This window comes from Scyliorhinus torazame, chromosome 24 (genome assembly GCF_047496885.1).
Source record: "Scyliorhinus torazame isolate Kashiwa2021f chromosome 24, sScyTor2.1, whole genome shotgun sequence".
Taxonomy (NCBI): Eukaryota; Metazoa; Chordata; class Chondrichthyes; order Carcharhiniformes; family Scyliorhinidae; genus Scyliorhinus; species Scyliorhinus torazame.
In genome coordinates, this window is record NC_092730.1 from 12,317,413 (window position 1) to 12,337,967 (window position 20,555).

The following is a 20,555-nucleotide window of genomic DNA, read 5'->3' on the forward strand; positions in this document are numbered from 1 at the left end:
CACCACCGGGATTCAACCTAGAGTTCTGAGGGAAGTCCGGCGACCAGGAACGTCAGCGCAGTTTCTCCCTCCACACGTGCTGCCCAGCCCGCTGAGCATTCCCAGCACTTATTTGTGTTCCTTCTGTTGTGTCGGATTTCCCGAATCCGCCGTATCTATCGCGTTTGCCACCCGGGCTCCCCCTGGTTTGCACATCTGCTTCACTTTATGTTTGAAAGCACCCCATTCTCAATGACGCCAGAGTAATGTTACTCTGTTGTCGTGGCAACTGTTGTCATAATATTACATTCTGTTTCCATTGTATAACCTGTGCTGGGCTATTTAACACTTCCCGATGCCAGCTGTTAGGGATTGTGTTGGAGTCACTGAAGCCACGGGGAAACCACTGACTTGGGGACCTTTTACGTTACTGTCCAGCGGTTTTAAAGTCACAGCTGTTAGAATATTCCATAAATAAGTCCCTAAATGCAGAGGAGTAAACTTGATTTGATGCTCCCTGTATAATCGGGATTTTTTTGTTGCATTTGAACAGAAGAAATACGAGCAGGAGTAGGCCGTTCAACCCTCCAGCCCCTGTCATTCAACAAGATTGGGGCCCATTTTCTACTTGGCCATTTTCTTTGGTTACCTCCCCTATCGCTTCATCTTTTTAATAATGTGTAGAAATCTATCAATCTCCGTCTTGGACGTACTCCGATCCCTCCAGGATTGAGAACGGCGACGATTCACCGCCCTCCCGAGCGAAGGAATTCCTCCTCGCTTCCGTCTCGGGCCTGCTGTTTGTTCTGACGCCGCATGCCCTGGTCCTGGACCACCTCCCGTCCCGGGGTTGTGGGAACGGACATCCTTCCCGCGTCAACACAGCCCCGCCCTGTAAGAATTTTGGGCGTTTGAATGTGATCGCCTCTCGGCCTTCTGAACCCCTGCTGATAAAGGCCCAGCCGGTTTAATCTTTCCTCGTGGGACGACCCCTCCATCCCACAAATCAGCCTGGTGAACCTTCGCTCCACACCCTCGATGGCGAGTCTACCTTTCCCTTGGGGGGAGGGGTCATGTGAGAGTACCTTTAAGAAATGGATGTTTAAGAAATGTACCTTTAAGAAATGGGTGTTTATCAGTGATGTCAGGGAGTGGGTGGAGCTGGCTGTCTGTCAGCTTTTTACTTTCAGTTTAGGCTGTTTGCTGCAGGGTGTGTTTTCGTTTCGTTTTCAGAGCTGGATAGCTGCAATCACAGCCAGAAGGTGTATTAGAGTCTCCCTCTGTAATCTAAAGACTGTAAATCGATCCTTTGGTGATTTAAAACTAATAACTGCTCTCAGTAGTGACTTTAACCTGATGTGCTTCTGTTAAAAGTTCTTTTTTAAGTCTTATGGATGTTAAAAGGACAGCTTAAGGATTACTTAGTGTTGTATTCTTTGGGGGTTGTATTTGAAGTGATGGTTGCTAAGATGTTCACTGTTTGTTTTAAAAAGGTTAACTTGAGTTCATAGAATAAACATTGTTTTGCTTTTAAAAAATACTTTTCCATTTCTGCTGTCCCACACCTGTAGAGTGGGCCGTGTGCTCCCCATACCACAATCTAGTAAACGTTGTGGGTCAGGTGAACTCCATGATACACTTTGGGGTTCTCTAAGCCCCGGCCCATAACAAAGGGAATGTATACTGTACTCCCGGTGTGGGCTCCCCAAGGATGTTTACAAGTGCTGTGAGACGCCACTTTCCAGTGCTCCCATCCCCTTGTGATAATCCTCTTGTCCTTCCGCTTTGTTTCTCAAATGCGAGGATCAACCGTCCTGCTTCCCAGTGTGGGAAGAAGGGTTTTGCCATCCTTCCGCGGTCCAGGTTGACCCCGTGCCAGGACCGAGCCGGTCATTTCCACCTGCGAAGCCTGCCACAGTTAACACCGGCGCGAGTAACCAAAATGCTCTTTTCTATTCCAGGTAGTTTTTAAGACGAAAGCCAAGTATTTCCCCGAGATGGCCAAAAAGCTGTAAGTGAATCCTCTGCTGCGACTCTGTAAATCAGAAAAAAATCTGTGCCAAGAGAGTGGGAGTGGGGTCTGACCCTCACAACATCAGAGCAGAAACCACGACCGTGGGAGGCAAAACAGCTGAGCAATGTGCGCGAGCCCAGTGACACTGATGTCCTGCCATGCCTGTGTGTTGCATGGTCAGATACAGGGTTAAGCGTGCACATTCCTCCCCTCCCTCCATTTTGTGCCGATTAAGGGGTGATATCTGTTGCGTAGCTGGTGTTTCGTCACTTGGACGGATAATAATGGGATTGTGACTTCGACGCACCGTGAATGCCTTGGCGTGAAGCTCGCCTCGCCCTCGTGCCAAACCTCGTTCACTAAACAGTCGACTGATCACCAAATTAGTTTTACTGGGGGCAAACGGGATCTCCCGCTGCGCTGCGCGGGGAAGTGACTGCCGCGGGCAATCCCAGGCACGGCGAAGAGGCGGGGAGATAGAACGTAGAATTTACAGTGCAGAAGGAGGCCATTCGGCCCACCGAGTCTGCACCGGCCCTTGGAAAGACCACCCCTCTTAGGCCCACACCGCCACCCTATCCCCGTAACGCCTTCTAACCTTTTTGGACACTAAGGGCAATTTAGCATGACCACTCCACTTAACCCCTGCACGTCTTTGGACTGTGGGAGGAAACCGGAGCACCCGGAGGAAACCCACGCAGACACGGGGAGGATGTGCAGACTCCGCACAGACAGTGACCCAAGCCGGAATCGAACCTTGGAGCTGTGAAGCCACAGTGCTAGCTACCGTGCCGCGCACTGCAAATAAATGACCGCTTAGACCGGTGCGCTCAGCCAATAGAGAAGGGGGATTGTATCTCCTGAAGTGTTTGTGGAACGATTTTGCAGATCGCAGACATGGTGAAGGGCGGCGAGCGGCTCGGAGGGGGGATACTTGCAGGTGGTGGTGTTCCCCTTGCGTCTGCTGCCCTTGTCCTTCGAGGCGGCAGAGGTGGCGGGTTTGATGCTGGCAGGAAGTTGAAGTTGAAGGTGCGGGCAAAGGGACAGTCTGAATAGAAGCTCAGGAAATGGATTGAACTTGGACATGATTCCTGTCCATAAGACACGGGAGCAGAATTGGGCCACTCGGCCCATCGAGTCCGCTCCACCATTCAATCTTGGCTGGTATCAATAAGATCGTGGCCGATCTGGCTGTAGTTTTAACTCCACTTTGATGTCTGCCCTCCACTAACCTTGACTCCCTCGTGGATCAAAAATCTGCCTCACGCGGCGTCGGATAAATCAAACGACACATCCTCCACTGCTCTCTGGGGGCGACTCCCCACCCTCGGAGGAACCATTATCCTCATCTGTGTCTTAAGCGGTAGGTCACTTATTCTTAAACTGTGCCCCCTGGTTCTAGTTAAACCCACAAGACAAGATGTCCTCCCAGTACCCATCCTATCAAATCCCCTCCGGATCTATAGAATCCCTACAGTGCAGAAATGAAAAAAATGAAATGAAAATCGCTTATTGTCACAAGTAGGCGTCAAATGAAGTTACTGTGAAAAGCCCCTAGTCGCCACATTCCGGCGCCTGTTCGGGGAGGCTGGTACGGGAATCGAACCGTGCTGCTGGCCTACCTTGGTCTACTTTCAAAGCCAGCGAATTAGCCCTGTGCTAAACCGCCCCTTCGGACTGGAGGCCATTCGGCCCATCGAGTCTGCATTGACACTACAAAAGAGTACTCTTAAACTAGGCCCACTTCCCCCCCCCCCACCCCCCCCCACCCCCCCCTAATCCCTATAATCCCACGCATTGATCATGGCCAATTCACCTCACCTGCACATCTTGCCATGTTTCACCAAATCACCCCTCATTCTTCGAAACTCGTATGGGTGTAACTCGTTCCCAACCTGTCTTCCTGAGATAAATTCCTCGTTCCAGGAAGGTGTCGATGAAACCTTCTCTGAACGGCTCCTAGCACCGTTATTATCTTTGGGGTTTTTTTTTCACAGTAAGGAGACGAGGACTGTGCGCAGCGTTCCTTTTTGTTTTATAAATTTAGAGTACCCAATTCATCTTTTCCAATTAGGGGGCAATTTAGCGCGGCCAATCCACCTACCCTGCACGTCTTTTGGGTTGTGGGGGCGAAAGCCACGCAGACACGGGGGAGAATGTGCAAACTCCACACGGACAGTGACCCAAGGCCGGGATGGAACCTGGAATCTCGGCGCCGTGAGGCAGCAGTGCTAACCACTGCGCCGCCCTGTGTGCAGCATTCCCGATGTGGCCCCACCCAGGTCCTGTGCAGGTGCAGTGATATCCTCCTGACGCTCCGTGAAATCTCCCTTTGCCCTTGCTGGCATTCTGTTCCGGCTGATGGAGAACTTGCCACTTCTTCAAAGCCTTGGTTTATTTTTTACCGTGGCCTTTCCCTTCCTCATCGAGGCTCGGGTCGAACTTCTCTCCGCCCCGGCTGAATTCATTTGTGATTTTGTTGTGCAGCTGAAGGTTTTTTTTTTCCTTTTCACTTTCATGTGAGAAAGTGGCTGTTTGTTGTGGTGACGCTGAAAGGGCAAGTCAGCTCAAAAAGATGAGAAAGTGTTTCCATTACCTCGGCCAAGTCAGCATTCTGTGGCAAGCTTCGCAGCCCCAGTGTGGATTTGTTGGCGACGCTGAGGAGCGTTGTGGCCGATCTGTGTGTCATTTTGCCCGGACTGGCACCACTTTGTTTCCTGTGTTTGCACTCTTTCAGTCTGAACTTTTGCATACGGCCACCCCTCCCCCAAATCCTTTTGAGTCTCCTGTTTCGGTTGAGCAAGCGCGCAAGCCTTTATATCTTCGCAGTTAACTGATTAGCACAGTTTGCTTCTGACCGCTTGGGGGTTTGGCTGGGGCAGGGACTTGGAGTGTGGGAGTGAAATCAGTCGGGGTGCCCTGCTCTGAATCCACCTGCTGTAATTGGCGACCATTGTGCTGGGCTGTGATGCCTCCACAGCTGAGCGACTTTGTTGGGTTGACGTGTAGGACCGGCACTGGAATGAGTGGGGGGGTGGCCGCTGAAAAATCTGGTCCCCCGTTTGCGGACTCGCCCCTGCACCGCAATGAGTTCCTGCACTGATGGCCCCGGGAGCGCCGCTGGGCAGCTCCTTTCCTGTCTTAAGTTTGCCCGGCGCCGACCGGGCTTCTGAAGCAACTGCTCCCGTCGGTAGGAGCACCCCCAGGGGGAGCGCCTTTCCCGGATGTCCTCGCGGCAGCCCTGGAGTCGTCCAACATCCCCCCCTCTCTTTCCCCCCCCCCCCCCCGTCGACTCGCAGGAGTTCCCTGGCTTGCGAGGGACCAGGAGGGCAGCAAACACAACGAGAGACTTTGTCGGGGACGTGCAGGGGCCGAGTTGGGGCGTCGGGCGGGGGGGGGGGGTCGCCCCAAACCTCCCAATAGCTCATCCACCCCACCCTCCAGCTCACCACCTTGCCCTGAGTGCGGCCGAATCCGCTGACCGTGCATTGGACTTCCCAGCCATCTCCGAACCCATCGACCTGCAGCGGCAGCGAGGCGCCCTCAAACCTGGGGGGGGAGGGGGGGCGGGACGACCGGCGAAGAAGAAGAGCTCCTGTCCTTAGTCGCGATCCGTCACCCCCCCCCTCTGCCGTGTCCCAGAACTACAATCGAACCGTCTAATAAGATGCGTGGTTAAATGCAGAGTAAAACAAGCCGCCGTCTCCATGGCCTCTTGGGAGCGATTGGTCTTCGGCTGAATTAGGGGCGGGTTTCCTGTTGGGTGGGGGGTCAAGGTTAACGCTTTGTCATCCTGAAGATTTGTTTGGGTCGAGCAATAAAGCTGCTGGGTCTGAGGGTGTGGAAGGGTTACGGTTTTGGGAATGCAACCGGTTACTGTGTCGCGGCCCCTCTCCGCAGACGTTTTACTTCCTCGTCGCCAGTACTGTAACGTCATCGCGATGCTGCCCACCTTGCCCTGACCCCCTGCAGCCACTGAACTCGTCCAGAGGGTGCCCTATTGGATTGGTTAAGATTTGTTTACTGTCACGTGTACCGAGGTACAGTGAAAAGTATTTTTCTGCGAGCAGCTCAACAGATCATTAAGTACATGTGAGTCGTACGCTACTGCCTCGCCCAGCTTCGTTGGGGGTTTCTTTTTTGACTCTAGTTCTGGGACAGGGCAGAGAGGGGTGGCTGAGAGCGGAATGCATGCCACGACGCCATGGGGCCAGGCGCGGGGGCGGTTCCAGCCTCTGGAAGGGTTCACCTTCGGGCCCCAAACCCGACATTTACACTTCCCGGGCAAGCTGTCGGGGTGAGAAGGCCAATTGCGTATTCGCTGAATAATAACGCCGCCCTGTAAACGTCTCTAATTCGCCCGAAACCTCCGGGTCGACAGGATTCCCGCAGCGCCGGCGATTTTCTGCCGGAATTGCCAATGGGGGAATTGGCTTGTTGGCAATGGGCTCCTTAAACCGGGGGCAGCAGTGGAGGATGGGTGTGCGAAACGGCAGGGAGCTGATGGCTCGAGGTGCAGAGTCGCGTCGGGCGGGTGTGATTGCCGGCGTTGTGATTTCGCCCAGGACTTCAGAAGGGTCTTGTTCCACTGCCAGAGGGTAGGAGCATTAAAAGTGATTTGATGTCTCCTGCACCCTTGTGGTGATTTGACCACTTCAATCCACGCTCTCCTAATAATCATTTGCTACTGACGTTGGTTTGATTATAAATGCAATCCAAGCTGGCGGTGTTATTGCTGGAAGGTGCGCATTTTATTCCCCCTCCTCCTGACTCAGTTCCCCCTCCGCCCGGGGAAACGGGCGCAGTAATTGCGCTCAATCGAGCCAAAGGTCTTTTCCTCCTTTTTTGGCCCCCCCACCCGCCCCCTTCATTTCCGTCACATTCCCTTCCCTGAAAATGCCTAACCCTGTCCTTGATGACAAAATCAAGTGTTTGGACTTTGTCAAGATCGCAACTGGAATACTGCCAGCAGTTTTTGCCTCCCATGTCGGAAGAAGGCTGCACTTGCACTGGAGGAGGTACCGAGAACGTTCAGTAGATTGTCCCCGGGATGAGTTTAAAAAGAAAAGTTACACCTTTCTTGGGATGTGGGCGTCGCTGGGGGGCGAGGCGATTTGTTTGCCATCACTAATTGCCCTCGACAAGGTGGCGAGCCGCCGCCTTCACCTGGTGCAGTCCCAAGTGATGGACGTAGTAGGTGTGGGTTTGGTCGGTGTAGCACGGTGGTCAGCGCTGCTGCCTCACAGCGCCAGGGACCCGGGTTCAATTCCGGCCTTCGTCCGTGCGGAGTCTGCACGTTCTCCCCCCCCCCCCCCCCCGTGTCTGCGTGGGTTTCCTCCGGGCGCTCCGGTTTCCTCCCACAGTCCAAAGTCCAAAGATGTGCAGGTTAGGTGGATTGGCCATGATAAATTACCCTTAGTGTCCAAAATTGCCCTGAGTGTTGGGTGGGGTTGCTGGGTTATGGGGATAGGGTGGAGGGGTGGGCTTGGGTAGGGTGCTCTTTCCAAGAGCTGGTGCAGACTCGATGGGCCGAATGGCCTCCTGCACTGTAGGGATTCAATGATTCTATGAACCTTGGCGAGTTTCTGCAGTGCATCTTGTAGATGGTACACACGGCTGCCACTGTGCGTCGGTGGAGCAGGGAGTAAATGTTTGTGGGTGGGGGAAGCAATCAAGCGGGGCTGCTCTGCCCTGGATGGAGGCCTGACTTCACTCAAAGGGTTGTTAACCTTTGGAGTTCTCTACCCAAGAGGGATGATCCATTGTTGAATACAAACGAGGCCGGGGTAGGAGGATCTTTTGTCTCTCAGGGAATTAAGTCACAGCCACATTGACGCTGAATGGTGGAGCAGTCTCGAGGGGCCGAAAGGCCTACTATTGCTGTCTCTGGCGCTCTTGTGGGAGAGGCCAAGTGGCCCGAATGATCTGAGTCCCGACACTTGAGTGAGTGCGGTGTCCGATGCTACCGAGCTTTGCTTATTGCCCTCCTGGGAAACCACGCGCACCGCGTTGTCCAGTCTGGGTCCCAGGACGGTGACGAGAAACCGTCTCTGTCTCTCCCAGGCCAAACACCACGAAAGGGCCGTGTTTGCCCCTGCGAGGTTACGCCAGCTTGGTGTGCGATGGAACAAAGACCGAAAACGCTGGGGATACTGAACAGCTCTGTGGAGAGGGAGGGATAGAGTTCCGGTGTTTCGGGTCTGATGGAAGGTCGCAGACCTGAAGAGTTAACTCTGTTCCCTTCGAAGTCTGGAGAGTTTCCCATCATTTTCTGTTATTTTAGATTCCGACGTCTGTGGCAATTTACTTGTGCGGTATTAATCTGCGGCGGGCAGCTGGGTGCAAGTGATGCTCTTTAAATGTGACCTGTCGAGGATTGAAGAAGGTGGGGGAAGTATGTTTCTTCTCTTCTGGCTTCCCCGACAAATAAAGAAAACCCACGTTTGTGATTTGCAGGCTTCCTGTCCGATTGGCCTTCCTCGCTGTGAGCTTGTTGTTTCTGACGGTCAACCTGACCTGTGCCTTGCTCGTGAAGATCCAGCACGCGGAGACCAAAAACGTTGTCCTGGTCCGGGTGATCATCAACGACTCGCTGTATCAACGACTCGCTGTTTGTCGTCTGCGCCATCTCTCTGGCGGCCTGCCTCTACGTCATTGCTAAAACCTCGCCCTCGACCAGTATCTACTTGGAATCCAAGGTAACGCAGCCTAAGCAGGCGGGTGGCGCGGGCACAAGTGTGGTTCGGGCGGGTGTCCGGGCCCTTTGCTCCCCCCTCCCCCCCCCCCCCCAGTCAGGTCGTGGCCCTGTGGGGGATAAATGGCGTCTGCCGATACCGGCCATGTCGCGCTTGTCCCTGAGCGCGGGGGTGGGGGGGGGGGGGGGGGGGGGGGGGGTGGCGAGGGGGGCGAGCTGGCGTGGGGAAAGTGGCCGAGCCTACCTTTGCGACCAGTCCAGGGCCCCACCTGGTAAACGCAAAATACCGCGGAGGCTGGAATCTGAAACGGGAACGGAAAAGGTTGGAAAATCTCAGCGGGTCTGGCAGCGTCTGTGGAGAGCGGAAACGGAGAGAGCGTTTCGAGTCCGCCTGACTCCTCTTCAGCTCCGAAAGGTTGGGCGCGAAATTCCCACCGCGTTGCCCCAGCCACTGACCTTGGAGCACCGAGTGCCACGGGCCTTGTGCCGAGCGCAAAACTGCGTGGGTCGCCTGACCCGTGATCTGGATCCAGAGGATATCTAAATGAGCCATTAATTAGGTCAGAGCAGGGCAGTACCCTGGTGCTCCCCTCGATCCTGGCAGTACTGTGGTTTCAGACGGGCACTGCAAGGGTCAGGGCCTGAGAGATGCCATGTCTGTGAAAGGGGGGGTATGAAGGGTGGGAGGGCTGAAGGAGGAATATGAAGTGGCTTCACAAAGGTTGGGGAGGTGAACGAGTAGGGGCGCCTGGAAGGTGTGTGTGTGTGGGGGGGGGGGGGGGGGGACATAGGTTAATCCCAGAGCTGAGGGGTTGGATTACGAGGAGAGGTTGAGTAGACTGGGACTGTACTCGTTGGAATTTAGAAGGCTGCGGGGGGAGGACCTTATAGAAACATATAAAATTATGAAGGGAATAGATAGGATAGATGCGGGCAGGTTGTTTCTACTGGCGGGTGAAAGCAGAGCTAGGGGGCATAGCCTCAAAATAAGGGGAAGTAGATTTAGGGCTGAGTTTAGGAGGAACTTCTTCACCCAAAGGGTTGTGAATCTATGGAATTCCTTGCCCAGTGAAGCAGTAGAGGCTCCTTCATTAAATGTTTTTAAGATTAAGATAGATAGTTTTTTGAAGAATAAAGGGATTAAGGGTTATGAGTGTTCGGGGCCGGAGAGTGGAGCTGAGTCCACAAAAGATCAGCCATGATCTCATTGAATGGCGGAGCAGGCTCCTGGTTCTTATGTTCTTATGACCCCCATGGCAGGGTGTGCTCACTTGGGGAGGAGGGGTGGCAATGCCCGTGTCTGCGTGGGGTGGCAATATCCGTGGGTGTGTGTGGGGCCCTCAAACTCGATTTGAGATCGGGGCACCCTTTCAAAACGGCGCCACGATCTCTTGAGGAGCCGGTCCTCGCCGGCGGGTTCAGCCCCCTGCTGCGGAACAAATTTCCAATTGTAGGCAAGACTGGGGAGAAACGCCCCCAAGACCCAAAATAAACGACAAGTGTGGGTGAATCCAGGCCTGGATCTCACCCAAAAAGCCAGTGGAAAACGCCCCCGCAAACCTGCCCAAAATGACGCTTTTTGAATCTCGCCCATTTTCTCTGTTTCTCCCTCCACGGATGGTGCCGGACCTGCTGAGCTGTTCCACCACATTCTATTTCTGTGCACGACCCACCCTTGCCTGCTTCAGTGCAGTAATTTGAAACCTGTGCGTGGTTTCTTTATCAGAAACGTGTGAAGGACAGGGTGGACAGAAGGATTACAGCGCTCACCCGTTGTCACGGTGGTTAGCACTGCTGTCTCACGCCGCCAGGGTCCCGGGGTCCGTTCCGGCCTCGGGTCACTGTCTTGTGTGCGGCGTCTGCACCTTCTCTCCCCCGTGTGTGCGTGGGTTTCCTCCCGGCTGCTCCGGTTTCCTCCCACAGCCCAAAGACGTGCAGGTCATGCGGGGGTGGGGGCGGGGGAGTGGGCCTGCTCTTTCGGAGGGTCAGTGCAGATGGGCCGAATGGCACTGGAGGGATTTTTTTTAAACGTTGAGACTTGGCATGTCCAGGGAGAGGCAGCAACTCGGGGTTACTGCTACTGCGCTGGTCTCAAAAGTTGCCCCTTGACGTCAGTACTTCGCAATGGGTTCAAAACTGAAATGTCATTCTCATCAACCCTGGCTGGCGGCAGCAGAGGGTGATTGCTTCGCTTTGGGGCTTTGCAATATTGGCCTCCTGGACCAGCTGTAAACTACCGTCTTTAACCGCAGCAAGGGTATCTCAAACATGCCAGCCTGGCCTGGCAGCTCATCTTCCCGAACGGGAATCTGGATAGAACGACTCTGAAATACATTACTTGATGTGTTTGTGGAGTGAAGCTGGGTAAACGAGGGCTGATGTGCCAACAAGGAGTGGCCTGTTCCTGTTCGTACTATGTTTTCTCTCTCTCTCGTGTGTGTGTGTGTGTGTGTGTGTGTGGAACTGAAATAATTTTGTTTATAATCTGACTTTTCCGCTGTTTTCCTCAGGGAACATCGCTGTATCAGACCACAGCTGTGGGAGCTTTGGTGATCCTGCTGTACGCAAGCCGAGCCTGTTATAACCTCGTCGCTGTCATGCGTTCCCCAGACTCCCGCGACAGCTTTGATTACGGCTGGTACAATGTCTCTGACCAGGTAACTGTGTGGGATCTGAACGTTTTCATTCCCTCCACTCTGCTGTTTACTCTCCACCTTCGTGTCCCAGCTGGTGATTAAGGCGTTGAGTGGCCGACTCCCCCCCCCCCCCCCCGGGTTCGGTTGGCAGAGGAAAATAAAGCATTTGATTCCAGGCGATTCCCTGTTGCGGATTAAGGTGTCATGCTGTCGGCCTGGGCAGCACACTCCGATCTTGCATGAGCGCTAAGAACCCGCTGATGTTACCAGAGAGAGTGTCTCCAGATCCCGGCGGGATAAATTGAAACACCGGTCCTTAGTGGTGTCTATTTGTTTGGAATAATGTGAGGGTCACTGTACAGCTCCGCGATGAACCCGCCCAGTCACTGTGTAAACAGTTGATACAGAAAAAAGTACAAGAGAAGAAATCGATCGCACAGAAAAGACGAACATGCAGTGTGACGCTTTAGTATATATTTTATTCAGAAATTTTTCAATTTGTAACATGCAAAAAGCTCAAACAGATAGAACATACAGTGCAGAAGGAGGCCATTCGGCCCATCGAGTCTGCACCGACCCACATTAAGCCCTCACTTCCACCCTATCCCCGTAACCCAATAATCCCTCCTAACCTTTTTGGTCACTAAGGGGACAATTTAGCGTGGCCAATCGGCCTAACCTGCACGTCTTTGGACTGTCGGAGGAAACCCACGCAGACACGGGGGGGGGGGGGTGGGGGGGGAGAACGTGCAGACTCCGCACAGACAGTGACCCAGCGGGGAATCGAACCTGGGACCCTGGTGCTGTGAAGCCACAGTGCTAACCACTGTGCCACCGTGCTGCCCCAGATTGAGACTATTTTTATAAAACTACCTCGCAACCCAGCCCCATTGTTCCCATATTTATCTAAACAGCACCCCCCCCCCCCCCCCCCATTTGCTTAACGACATCGGACCCTTAACGAAGATAATTAATGGCATCCACCTCTAGTAGAAGCCCCAAACTTCTTTTTTTTTCCAAATGCAGGAGTCCCAACAAATCCCTCCAGCCTCATGCGGCACCGGCGCCACCCCCCCCCCCCCCCCCCCCCCCCCCCCAAAAGTCCGAGCAACAGCCGGCTCCAGGTTATCAGAGACACCAGGCAACTCTCCAACTCCACCATTTTTCCACCTGAACAGCACCCGTTAAACGGGCAAAAAGGGACGGAAACCCCCGAATCTCCGAGCAGGAGCCGCCTTGTGTGCGGTCGTTCACATCATGGCCGCCACGGGAAGTCCCAGTTGTCCCAGTTCAGTCTATTAATAACCGATCGCTGTTTTATCCGCTGTTACCTCTTGTTCCCAAAGTACAAAGAACAAAGAAATGTACAGCACAGGAACAGGCCCTCCAAGCCCGTGCCGACCATACTGCCCGACTAAACTACAATCTTCTACACTTCCTGGGTCCGTATCCTTCTATTCCCATCCTATTCATATATTTGTCAAGATGCCCCTTAAATGTCCCTATCGTCCCTGCCTCCACTACCTCCTCCGGTAGTGAGTTCCAGGCACCCACTACCCTCTGCGTAAAAAAAAAAGTATGTCCACGTCCCCTGAACTCGGAGACCCCCCACCCTTTTCCCAAGCAACGTCCCAATTTTAGTAACGCTATAGGTCAAATCCAGTTAATAGTTACCACACAATACCGCTTGGGTGATCAATTCTGGGAAACGTTCCTTCCAGGTTCACCGAAGGCATCTTTTGGAGGAAAATCTAGAATCTGCCGTGGACTCTAACTGTTAGGTGGAACAGGCCTACTTAGCTCGGATCATATGTGGAACTCGCCTGTCTGACTGACGGATGGAGAGCCAGCCTCCTTCCCCAATGTGGGTGCTGGCAGTGATGCTGTTCAGTCTCTTTATTATCCCACCCTGTGGATTCGGCTGTCTACCTCTTTCAAATCCCTCGCCGTTAGAAGTCGTCATTTGCATAGCCCCACCCATCTCTGGTAAACAATGTTTCGGATATGGCCATTCGCGCCTCAATATCTCTAGGCGCCTGCTGATATTGTCACCGGGCAAACCGCGCCTCATTATTCCTCTAGACGCCTGCTAGTCTTGTTACTTGTCCGTCATTTTGTTCACTGCTAACCGCGTCGATTTCCCAAGTTCCTGACGGTGAGGCTTGAACCCGCAGCCCCGTGACTGGGGGGGGGGGGGGAGAGAGAGAAGAGAGAATGCGGCCAAGTTATTGTTTTCAGGAGATGGGAGAAAATGATCAGTGTTCCGTTTGCGACGATGTGCAACAATGTTGGAGTGCCACATTCCTCCACAGATCCAATCACTCTTTGGGCTCACTGCCAATGCGTGTCTCTGTGTGCGAGGGCGGATGTTTTCCTCGAAAAAGAAAACAATCTATACTTTTTTTTTTTGTTTCTGTTTCTGACAGGCTGATCTGATGTCGAACCTGGGGGACAAAGGTTACCTTGTGTTTGGTTTCATCCTCTTCTTCTGGGAGCTGTTGCCGACGGCGCTGCTGGTGTTGTTTTTCCGGGTTCGGAGGCCAGCTCAGGACCTGGTGAGCCGGGTGGAACGTCTCCTCCTCCTCCTCCCCTTCCTCCCGTGGTGACCTGCGCTCCCGAGGGCGTTCCGGGATGAGCTGCAATCGGCCGGCCGTCATCTTTCATTTGACGCCCCCCCCCCCCACCGTCCACAGGGCTGGTACAAAGGAAGAGCTGAACTCATCGCCGCCCGCTCGCCCGTCCCGGAGGAAGCCCGCCGTCGCTTCGCATTTGCAGAAGTAGGCCACTCGGCCCGACAGATCCGTGCTGGGGTTGATGCTCCTCGAGCGCGCACTTGCTTCACCTGGCCCCCATCTGCATTTCCCGCCATTCCTTTCTCCCTAGCTACCTAGGCCGGTTTAGCTCGGTGGGCTAGACAGCTGGTTTGCGATGCAGAGCGAGGCCAGCAGTGCGGGTTCAAATCCCCCGTACCAGCTGAGAATTCTGAATTCTCCCTCTGTGTACCCGAACAGGCGCCGAAATGTGGCGACGAGGAGGCTTTGCACAGTAACTTCATTGGAGTGTTAATGTAAGCCTACTGGTGACAATACAGGATATTTATTTATTTACCTTCATCCCTGCCCCGCACGCGCGCACTGCATCCCTGGACACCTATTTGTACTCATCCTATCTTCGAGCCCTTTGTGTTTTTTATGGATAGGTAAACAAGCCGGCATCTACTCTGTGCACGGCAACGGGAAATAGCTGAGTCACTGGGTTTCAGGTGACCTGTGGCACCGCTTTTGGGCCAAGGGGTTTGTTTTATTATTTCAATCGGATGTGGGGCGTTGCTGGGCAAGGCCAACACTTCTTGTCCAGCCCTAATTGCCCTTGAACCGAGTGACTAATAGAGCCATAGATGTTTGCAGCATGGAAACAGGCCCTTCGGCCCAGCTTGTCCGGCTTCTATCACTAAACTAGCCCCACTTGCCCGCATATCCCTCTACACCCACCCTGCCCACGTAGCTGTCTTAACTGCTTTTTAAAAGACAAAATCGTACCCGCCTCTACCACGGCCTGTTCCAGACGCTCACCACCCTCTGTGTGAAGCAATCTCCCCTCTGGTCTCTTTTGTATCTCTCCCCTCTCACCTTAAACCTATGCCCTCTAGTTCTGACTCCCCGACCTTTGGGAAAATATGTTGACTGTCTACCTTATCTATGCCCCTCATTATTTTGTATAAGAGGTCTATAAGACTTGCCACACAGTTAAGGAGTCAACCACATTGCCGTGGGTCTGGAGTCCCATGTAGGCCAGACTGGGTAAGCAGGGCGGATTTCCCTCCCCCCGAAGTGTAGCCGATGGTTTGTTTTTTTAACGACGATCGATCGTTGTCAGGGTAGACGTTACTGAGCTTTATAATTCCTGATTCTATTAATTGAATTTAAATCGTACCAGTTGGGTTCGAACCCATGCCCCCCCATCCCCCACCCCCCAGAACATAGAACCTACAGTGCAGAAGGAGGCCATTCGACCCATCGAGTCTGCACCAACCCACTTAAGCCCTCACTTCCACCCTATCCCCGTGACCCAATAATCCCTCCTAACCTTTTTGGTCGCTAAGGGCAATTTAGCACGGCCAATCCACCTAACCTGCACGTCTTTGGACTGTGGGAGGAAACCGGAGCACCCGGAGGAAACCCACGCAGACTCGGGGGTGGGGGGCGGGTGGCGGGGAACATGCAGACTCCGCACATACAGTGGCCCAGCAGAGAATCGAACCTGGGACCCTGGCGCTGTGAAGCCACAGTGCTATCCACTTGTGCTACCGTGCTGCCTAAGCATGAGCCTGGGCCTCTGGATTACTAGTCCGTTGACATTACCATTACGTCGCCCCCTTTTGTCTTGCAGTAGTGCCGTTGCGATCTGAGTTATCAGTTTGTTGTGTGCGGCACGATTATCGGAAATGAAAACGGAGGAGAGCAAGGCGGCAGAAATGCCGCTGTGCCTTTGCTGTGCACCGTTCATATATCAGGGTGCATTTTCCGTGCGACTTTGAGTTTGTCCCTGTAATGTCGCAGGTGCACTGGGACAATTCGGCGCTCCTGTTGGAATCTTTACTATCCGCTCGAACCGAGGAACCAATCCTCTGTTCGTTTGGATGGATTTAAAAATGGCAATCTGCAGTGATGTCCTGTTTTCCACTGGTGTGCACCTGGGAAACGCAAGTGGGTGTGCAAGGCGCTGATCCACCTGAGCTGGGCTCTACGCGCTGGGCGGCATTTCCTATCCCAGTGGTGTGAGCAACGGCACGAGAGCTGGGCAGCGGGTAGAGTAGTTGGACAGTGCAATCTGAGCGGAAACGGTGCAGGGGAGGTTGACTCGAACGTGATGGCGGCTGCTCAGGAGGGAGATGACCCTTGAGCGTTAAAACGACTGTCGAATTGATTGGAAATTTGAGCTGTGTGGGGATTGTGCCTGGGCGTGATTGTTGTGGGCTCTGATACATTTTGCTATTTTCCCGCAGGCCGGAACCGCTATAATTAATGGCCAGAGCTTTGCTTCTCGCTCGTACTTCTTTGACAACCCCCGTCAGTTTGAAGGTGATGATTCTGCGTGGGCAGTGGGATCACAAAGTGAACACGGCAGGTATACACTCATCTATTTGTATTCGTTCCTCCTGCCTTTTGGTTTTGTGAAAGGGAAATTTATTTGAGCTCTCTGAGGTTGAACCCAGCAGGGTGGATAAAGGAGACCCAGTCGATGTGGTGTATTTGGATTTTCCAAAACACCTTTGAAAAGGTGTTGCTTTATATTCTTTCGTGGGATGTGGGCGTCGCTGGCCGGGCCCAGCATTTATTGCCCATCCCTAATTGCCCTTCAGAAGGCGGTGGTGAGCCCCCACCTTGAACTGCTGCAGCCCGGGTAGTGTAGGTACACCTACAGTGCTATTCGGGAGGGAATTCCAGGAAACATAATTTGCTGCAGAAGATAGAAGCTCATGGAGTTGAGGGTGATCATGGATTGGCTAACGAATCAGGAGAAATGGGTCATGTTCCGGTTGGCAAACTTTCTAATCGAGTGCCTCCGAGCTCGGGCCTCAATCGTTTATGATCTGACCTAAATGAAAGGGCAGAGACTATAGCAGATCTGCTGTGGTGCGCGGAAAGCCGGGGGGGGGGGGGGGGAGCAAGTCGCAAAGGAGGATACAGAGAGCCCCCAAAGGGATATGGATAGGTTAAACGAATGGGAAAAATAATTTGGCAGGTGGTGTATAACGTGGGGAAAATGTGCGGTTGTCCACTTTGCAACACCCTCGGTGCCAATTCCCCCAATGGGGACAGGGAGGACTCCCCCACACACACCGCATTCCACCGGGGATCCTTGCCTGTCCTCGAGGGCAGGGTGGAATGCCACAGTGTGTCCGGACCAAGGGAGATGGAAGATGTGCAGCGACCGCCCTTACAGGGCCCCCCCCCCTACCATCGCGCAGTGGAACGGCACAGGGTGGAAGTCTTTATGGTCTCTTCTTTTTAGCAAATATCGAATAAACAAAAAACAAGAACAAAGAAAATTACAGCACAGGAACAGGCCCTTCGGCCCTCCCAGCCTGCGCCGATCCAGATCCTTTATATAAACCTGTCGCCTATTTTCCAAGGATCTGTACCCCTCTGTTCCCCGCCCGTTCATATATCTGTCTAGGTGCATCTTGAATGATGCTATCGTGCCCGCCTCTACCACCTCCGCTGGCAATGCGTTCCAGGCACCCACCACCCTCTGCGCAAAAAGCTTTCCACGCACACCTCCCTTAAACTTTCCCCCTCTCACCTTGAAATTAAAGGGCAGTTTTTTCATATTATTTTATTTTCGGAAAACAAAAATCAATAAATTGAGCAAAAATGAGAGGGGGGTGACGGCCCCCTAACGGGGGCACCGTGACCAAAACATCAAAGGAAACTTGGCTCACGAAACCAAAATGTCAGTTCCAGGGGTGATGGTGCCACCCCGCGACGCCCACCAGTCACGGAAGGCCTGGCGTTTTTATTTCCTTGTATGCGCTGAAGGTACTTAATTTGCCAGTGCCCTCCGCGGGTGTTATCTTTAACCCTGACGGTACGATGAAAGCGGCGTCAAAATTCCACTCTCTCTCTTCCCTTCTCCAGTTTATCCGGCAGCCTCCAGCGGAACGGCTGGTACGGCACCGAGAGGAGCAACGTTGAACCAACCTGGTACGAGGGTGTATCGCAAGCAGCCACCGCCCCGTTAGTCTTTGCCCAGGACCACATGCAAGGCACCAACTATTATCACACCTTCTACTCCACTCCGCAGACGTAGAGTTTCGAGCATTCCATTGGGACACTCCATTGATTCCGATGAGCAGCTTGTTTTATTTATTACTATTGTGAACGAATCGTCCCTCGGAGGGAACGGGGCCTGCTGATTGAATCTTAAGCTAATTAGCCAAACATGTATGTTGTTTTTTACCGTGTTTTTAAGCTGACCTCCCAAGAACCAGGCGTCACACCGAGCGGCCTCAACCCGTGGGTGTCCCTGTTCGGAAATACCTTTTGAAAGTTGCCACCGGATAGAGGCCGCCATTGCCAAAGGAAGGACCCAGGTGGTTGACGCGGCCATCGAGCCGGTTTTACGATTGTCCGGCACTCTCGGGTCAGCCAAGTTCTCCCCGCCACTTGTCTCGGCCTTCCAGCCGGCGTCTGGGCGCCGTGGGCTGGTGACTCCGCCTGCGCCCGACTCAGCAGGCTTGCGTACGGGAGATTACAGGTGAATGCGGACGCGGCCACAGTCGCCCTGTCCTCCCCGGCGTGCAGCGCGACACCCGTCGAAGTCGGCAGAGCCGATTGTTGAGAGAGGGGGGGGGGGGGGGGGTTCGCGTCCCTGCTTGCGGTGTCCCGATTTCAGACCCCAGGCGGCGAGAGATCGCCCCCTGCGGGCTGCTGCAGCTCACCTCGGAGTTGATCGCGAACCTGCGGGTAGTGAATCTGTAGAACATCGCGAAGCCTCAGTTTAATTAGGTTAACTTCACAACGAGTTGAACCAGTTTACCTGTGGGTTTTGGTGAAGGGTTAATCAAAAAGAGATTAAAACTACCCGGGACCGAAATATACCTAACTTGCTGGACCATGTGTCTAAATTACAGGGAATTTAGAGTCTAGGCTGGGGCGGGGGTGGTGGGTAAAGGGATGGAGGTAAGCGGGGTTAACCACCGGGAAGATGTGCTTACCCCACATTGATCTTGCAAGGTATGATACTTCAAGGAGCAATGTTGGGATCGGCTATCCAGACACGCCAGTTTAAGGGGCTGTTGAAATTTGAGTTTAGTTGTAGAATTGGCGCTGATTGTGGAGGGAATTCTGGCCAAAGCTGATCCCAGCCTCTTGTTTCCCACGCGGCGGAATAGTCTTTGAAGCCGGGGTCACCGGATCGGAAGAACATGCTGGGGGCGCAGCGGTTAGCATTGCTGCCTCACGGCACTGAGGTCCCAGGTTCGATCCCCCCCCCCCCCGGTGAGAGCAACGGCGACGCCCCCTTCCGCTGCCCCCAGCGTAAACCTAACTCCGCGTGGACCAGGACCTGCCCTGGGTGCCTCACCGCCACCCAGGCTGGCGTACGTGCTCGCTAAGCCAGCAGGGCTCACAGTGGCAGACGAAGAGGAGCTGTGATGTCCCGGCCACGTGATATTTTTTGAACCTTGAAAGGTGATGACACTGTGGATGAGCCCCCCCCCCCCCCGAAATACTACATAGATATATTTTCAAAGTCAACCGTCTTCTCATTTCTTACGGGGCCGCGTTGGCGGCTGAAGTCTGACCAAATCTGTATGAAGTTTGCACTGTTTTTTTTTAAAAATTTCTCCCTCCATACAGTGGCATTTGCACTCGCGTCTCCCCTCCCAGGCTTCAACTTCAAAAGCGTTGCGCTCGAATCGCGAAGAAATGCACCCCTATTTATATCGAATGTTCTTTTTCTGCTGAAACCACTTGTTTGTTCCCGTCTCTCCCATTCCCTCTCGCTGTCGGGAGTAGGCGGTCGGTTGTTTCTCCCGCCACCCCGGCACAGCTGGTGAACTGCCCGCCGCCATTCCCTACACCGTCTGCTTCGCCTGCCCTGGCCAAGCTCCTGCCGACCGGAGCTGGAGTTCGTTTAGCCACCTGGACACGAGAGGAATGAAGATGGATTAACTTACTGACTTTTATATTTTCGATTTTACTCTCACTTTCCCGCCGTAGTTTTTATACCCGTAGTCCTGTATCGGCACAGCTGGCATGAGGAACTCCGTCTCGGTGGAGACAGCAGGTGACAATAATGACCGAGCACTTGTGACCTAGTTGCCTGTGGCACAGTGAGTTGGAGTAAAGCACTGATAGCACTGTGTTCCTATATTTAATATATCTGACTATGTGTAACGCAACCTTTTTTTGATGAGTGTCTTAAACGACCTGACCGAGCACAGTTTTCTTTCTGAATTTGTAATGGTCACTGTACTATAACTCCTGGAAGGTATTTTAATAAAGATTTCTTCTATCAGCTTCCTGCGAGGACCGATCATTGCACCGACGCGAGCGAATCCCTGCAAACCAAACCATTTAAATCACTCTAACCCGCCTCTTAGCTCTTTGCTTCGAGCGCAGCCAGCCCGCTTACCTAGACGTCATGGCAGACTCTTCCCGCCTCCGCTCTTTCGGGGCCAGTCGCGGGTAAATAGCTGACGCTCTCTTGTGTGAAAATGCATCCT

At 53.5% G+C, this 20,555-nt stretch overlaps 1 pseudogene; it reads left to right on the top strand.

Annotated features, from left to right (window-relative positions):
- Nucleotides 1-377: 377 nt before the first annotated feature.
- On the top strand, nucleotides 378-20,347 carry LOC140399887 (integral membrane protein GPR137-like; annotated as a pseudogene).
- The last annotated feature ends 208 nt before the right edge of the window (nucleotides 20,348-20,555 follow it).